Source organism: Gavialis gangeticus, unplaced genomic scaffold (assembly GCF_001723915.1).
Source record: "Gavialis gangeticus isolate Ggan-Ray unplaced genomic scaffold, GavGan_comp1, whole genome shotgun sequence".
Lineage (NCBI taxonomy): Eukaryota > Metazoa > Chordata > Crocodylia > Gavialidae > Gavialis > Gavialis gangeticus.
Window position 1 is genome coordinate 218,903,732 of NW_017729032.1, and position 6,233 is coordinate 218,909,964.

A 6,233-nucleotide genomic window follows, 5' to 3' on the forward strand; every position below is an offset into this window, starting at 1 on the left:
TGCAGCTCCTTCCCATTTTTTCCGTTTGTCCAGCTCTAAGTAGGTATTGGGAGAAGTGAAGTCTTTATACTGTGGGCAGCTTACAGATGAAGAGGTCATACGTTTCAGTATTTTCTTTGCTTGCAAGTACGATATGGAAAAGTAGAGCAGGTCATGAGAAACCCAGCACTTAGGGTGTGTCTTTGGCAGGTGACCTATTGTGGTATGGAAATCTTTGGAGTGATCTATTTTCATTTTGGAGAAATGGATGCATTAGGAACTTAAAGTGATTGTACTAGTATTTAATACTTTTTTGGCTCATCATCCTCAAGTGAACCTCTGGTATTAGGCTTGTGTTAAACTTTACTGCCTTATCTCCAAGTCCAAGCCAGGCTGTGTGTGCTAATGCTGTATTGCAGTCCAGAGGGCCGATGGCTTATGACAGTCTTTTTAATCTTCATTTTATTTTTATTCTTGAAGTGATGCTTATCTTTTAGGGGGCAACTAGCGGTGATAATATCTAATTACTCAGGATGACTGAAAAGGCAGTGACAGCTATGCACTGTATAGATTTGTTTAAAATGTACTGATGCTATTAGAGTCTTGCAAAGCCAGCGAGAGAGCAGGCATCACCAGGTAGGTGATGATGAGTTAAACATTCAGAAATCTTTTCTGCTGTATGACTTACAGTAAAAGGAACTGGTCATATTACTCTGGGGCCCCAGGTTTCATGTGGTATTGTAATGCTTAATAACTTTTTTTCAAGCTAATAATTTGCTGGTGCTTATTTGTTTTTATCATTTTTCTTAAAGTAAAACAGATGCCAGGTCCTGCTTTTTAGTGTTGATCCTGGACATGAGTGCAATGGTATATCTTTACACTGTATGCACACGTTTAGATTTGAGCTTACATTGAAGGTGAAAAAATGACTCTACTGGAGTCAGAGACCACAATGAAGCTAGGATTGCATCTCAAGTGCAATGAATATTTATACAAAAATGTTACTCATAAGAGCCATTTGAAAAAGGGGTGGTGGTGGGAGGAAATAATCACAAAAATATTTCATGTAAAATTGTATTTTTTTTTTTTTTCAATCAGCCTTTACTCCTAGGAGATTTTTATTCTAACCATAACTACCATATTTCATGGTGTACAAGATGAAGTTTGAAGCCAAAATATTTACCCTTAAATTTCCACTTCTACTTTATACACTGTATCAGTACTTTGACATAAAAAAAAATATGTTTGAAAGTTAGTTCATCCTCAGCCAGACCCTGTGCTGTCACCCCGCTGCACCCAGCAGGGTGGAGCCACCATCTGACAGCACGGGAGCTGTGGTGCCACTGCCTACCACCAGCAACACCAGGGTGCAGAGTGACAGCAGCGCTTGCTGGGCAAGAGCCACTCGCAGCCCCCCATGCTGAGCTCCGCTGCTGCCTGCCTGGCTGTGGCTCACGGTCTCTGGCCCCAGTGGCCAGCACCGACCTGCATTCAGAAGGTGCTGGGACAAGGTGACAGCTGAGTTTAAGTGCCTAACACCTCCCCTGGAGGTGGCTTCGGTGAGGCGGGGTCTGCTTCTACAGCGGATCTATGAAAATCCTAACTTTCTTGATCAGAAATATGGGGTTGACTTATTCACTACATAAACTTGTACACTGTAAAATGCAGTATATACAGTGAAAGGAAATTCATCTTAAAAGGAGAGGTTAACTTTGGGGCACCGATTACTTGAATGATTGAGTCCCTGTCCTTATTTGAGTTGTTGTTAATAATCCTAAACAAATGCAGACTGATTTGACCTCAATCTGGAAATTAAACACTTTCAGCTACTTGAGTATTCATGTAGCTTTATTCTTTTCCTAAGATGGCCAGGTTCTTTGAGACTACTCATCAGGGTCTGCTTTTGTCTAGGAGGTTGTAAAAATGCAACTATGGAACTTCATTGACTTTCCTTACTTTCATAATTTTACCAATTCCTTCCTGATGATTTATTTGCTCAGTCTTGCTTTTATTGAAATCGGTGGAATTTTGTCATCGATTTCAATGGAAGAAAGATCTAGCTCCTAATAGCTAACCTTAATGTGTGGTGGTAGCTTTTGATGACAGTGATCCATCATTAAAATAACAAAATAAAAACCATTTGGATATCCTCAGTGACCTGGCATAGTATGGCAACGTCTTTATTTTATGTCAGCTAGCTATTGAACATTTTTATATCTGGCCTAGAGAGTAATTAGATTATCATTAGCTTTCTGAGAACAGCATGTTTTCCCCAATAATACTTGCTCTCTGTTTCTAAACATTTTTTTTTAAATTCAGTTCAGTGGAGTCCTTTTCATGCCCATGGTAGTATTAATTTTGAGACATTTCTGTAATTTGCCATATGAATATGTTGCAGTATGAAATGCAGTTTTCTTGGGGTGGTGATTCTTGCTGGATTTATAGCCAAACACAGGTGGTGGTTGCTATAAATTGTATTAGTTTGGAATTAAGCCCTGGAAATGTGGGGTGTGATTTCCTGGTCAGGTAAGTGCAAGTTATGAATGAAACTCCTTAGTATTCATCTTAATTTAAAGAGACATTCAGGGAATGTCTCTCATAATGCTGGTGGCACTTAATTTACACTGGAATGTTTAGGAGCAAGAAGCAATTAATGTTATTAATTTAAAAGACTGTAAACTGTTGTAGTCTATGGTGTTATAAAGGCCTCTTTAAGAATCCTTGATACATGGCAAGTAACACTTAATATTACATTTTAAAGACGGGCCATTAGATGTAACTACTACCTAGTACCTTCATTGCACATGTACATGCACACACATGCACCCTTCCCCTCCCCCTCCCCACCTCAAAACCTGTCTGTCTTAAGCTCAATACTCACTTTGTTGACTTTTTGAAGCTAGTTTAGCAATGGCCAAAAGTATCTGGAGCAAAAATGGGTTGCTTAGCAACATGCTTGGGTCTAGGAGTGTTGGAGAATGGGTCAGTGATTAACAATTATGTACAATCAAGGTTAAAAATGCAGGGCCGTCTGCACCATTACTGTCCTGACAACTAGAATATTTCAGCATTATGGTGCCATAATTTATGGTAGGTGTTAGAAAATGTATAGCAGTTTGTAGTTTTGACCTAGTGGACGTGATTATTTAGGAGCTGAGTTTTATGAAATAAAGTGAAGGCTGTTTTCAAATCAATAAATTACCGACAAGGATTAAATAACTGTCTGCTGAGTGATACAAGAGCGATCTATATTTTTAATACGTTTCTTTTCAAGGCCTTGATCCTTCAAATGTTTATCAAAATACCCAACTACTATGAACGGTCTATGCAAGAGAGTAAAAACTTTCTATCATTAAGGGTTTGCAGAATTGGGCACTAAACAAGCTGTGAAAGGAATACGCATCTTTTACTTAGGCACCTAACTTAATATAAGCTTGTTGTTCAACCAAACAAGGAGACCAATGCAGTGTGAATTTGATGGATCTGTTTTCTGAGCCTGATTTTTGCCAACAAACAGTTTTTTTTAGCTGTTTGCAATTCTTCTTCTGTGGCTGAAATTGTCTGTGGCAATTTTTCTTCTTTTTGTAGCCATTTTTCTTCCTCCTTCCTTCCCAGAGTAGAGAAGACAACTTTTTTTTAATGATTCTGTACTTTGAATGAAAGCTGTAGTACTTATTCTTTCTGCTGTTACCCACAGTAGAGACATACATCTTTAAGTGGACCTGCATCTCTTAGACCTTTTTTTTATAACTCTGGCAAAGCAGTGTTTATTTCATAGCCAAGAATAATGTATTTTAATCACGTAATCAATTTTTAAAGATCTTTACTTATTTGCATTTTTGTTTAATAAACCTCCCCCTCATTGTCATGCCAAATTTCTGAAGAATCAACTGCACGTTCTTTTGGCAGGTCAAATGAACTATTTATGGGAGTCTTAATTGGAGGTGATTTTTATATTCCTAAGCACTAATGTTTTATCATTGTCCGAAATAGTCATGGGCAAGCAGGCAGTGTTTTTTCTTCAGTCAACTTGACCCTTCTCTCTACTTCAGCCTAGCAAGATTCTTAATCACTTGGGGTTTTTTTAATTTTTCTGTCTGGTATGATTGAGCACTCAGCCATCATTGGTTAAAGAGCACACCAGCTCAAATATCTCCTTTTATGAGAATAGGAGTTATGGTCCTTTTAAAAATAGAAAAAGGAACTATTTCACTTGTATATTAATACTTACAATACCTACTGTGGCTTTCTATTTATCGTGCACTGGGCAACATGGTAGACTGTGTGTAGATTTACAGGCACCTCCAGTAGCACACAGCAATTATTTGTATGTACACAGTAATGCTGCACACGTTTTTTTTTTCAGGTTCATAGTACAGGAAATAAAGACCATCTTATTTGGTTACATCTACAGAAAAAATATAGGTAGGTGGAATGTAGTTACTTAACTCCAGTATCCCTGCCAGATTTAACAGCTCCATTTATTGCAAGAAGTGCAAAGAGATTTTTATTGAGCACATACTCAGGAGTGAAATGGCTGCTTGAGCTGTTCAGCAGTTCTTCCTGTTGGGTTGCTGGAGCATTAGTTCAGTGTGGAGTCAGAGCATCATCTTCTGAACTGCCAATATTGCCTCTTGAAGAACTTTTTAGTGTTTTCTCAGTGTGTGGTGACTAGACCCAACCCTGGCTAACTTTTAGTGATTTGAGGCATGCAAGTAGTGAGGATGGAGAAAGTGAGACTGATGGCAGGGAACTCTCATGCCTACTCAGGAAAGTAGAACTGGATGAACAGCAGCTTTTTTGCTTATGATATTTTTCTGATCTGATAGTTCATTAAATTCTTTTCATGTTGAAAGGTCTCATATATTCCATTTTTTATGTTTTATTGTTATACATAACGTATTTAGCCCAGTTTGGGCTGGAGTGAAAGTAGTGCTCTCAGGCATGTTAAAGATAAAATGGGCATTCATTTTAAACAACTTCAGAGCTGCGATACAAGTTGAATAAAAGCAGCGACATTCCAGATGTAGGGTTTTTTTTTCTCTAACTTGGTGGCACAAATTCTTGTGGTACAAGTTCTATAACCTAGTTTATTGTTCTGATGATGATTTGTATTGGAGTAATGTCCAGGAGGCTCGGTCATAGATGTAGGTCCCTGTTGTGCTTGGCACTAAGTATGCAGAACTGTAAGACGGTCACCATCCTAAAGAGATTATAGTCTAATTGAAGAGTGGGATGGCAAGGAAACCGGGAACTAACCTATTTTGGTTGCCGTAGGCCACATGGCTCTTCATATACATATGTGTGCTTAACTCTCCTGCTTTTTGCATTAATTCTGTGTTGGGTAATTACTTGGCACAGCAGAATGAGGTCCGGAGTCTCTACTGCAGTGGGATCTTGCAGGGTGTAAAATGCTAGGTCTGAGTTAGTAGTGGTAGCAGCAACATGTGAACAGTGAAAGGTCATGCAGTAACTGGGTGGGTTAAGACTAAGGGCAAAACCCCACAGACTCCTGCATGCGAGTACAGAACTTGCATGAACAGAACTGGTGACCCCCATGGGGGTAGCTGCACAAGTATATTTACAGATAACTGTTTAGAGGATTGGGCCCTAACAACCTTCACTCAGAAACCTTGGCTGTGTGTATGTCTCGGTAAGTGTGTATAGTCAGTCCTCACACACGCACTGAATTCACTGGAAATGCAGGGGTAGAAGAGAATCCAGAATTTGATTCTCTATTACATTTTCTGTTAGATTTGTGTATAACAACAATCTGATGTTTTACTATATACAAGATTGATAATCTAATCTAATCATTCCTTTGCTTGCACAGCAGGGATAGCAACAGCTCGTTGCTATTTATGTAGGCAGCATAAAACAATAACCTCTTTAAACCCCACGTATGAACATAAAACCTAACAGCCAGTACTGAGTAATGGAGACCAAAGAAAAACAGCAGAGGAAAAAATATAACTGAAACAAACAAATGCATTATTGCTATTCACTATTTTATCACCTTGCACTGTGGTACCAATGTAATCTTCTTAATTCAGCATCAAAAGATGCAAGCTAACGTTAAATATATTCAACACAGACATGAGGGCTTGTGTTGAATTTTTATGTCTCTAGTAGCAAATGTCCCATCTGTCACTCTAGCCTCTGTGGTGTTCTTTGCTAGTTACTTTGTATTGTACTGTAACTCCCTCTCCTTCAAGTTGCAGTGTTGCCTACCACTGTTTCATTATATAATTGTC

At 38.7% G+C, this 6,233-nt stretch overlaps 1 protein-coding gene across 6 annotated transcripts in view; it reads left to right on the forward strand.

Annotated features, from left to right (window-relative positions):
* The window catches only part of TIAM1 (T-cell lymphoma invasion and metastasis 1), a 333,643-nt gene that overhangs the window by 54,389 nt on the left and 273,021 nt on the right, over nt 1-6,233 (forward strand). The window lies entirely within an intron of this gene.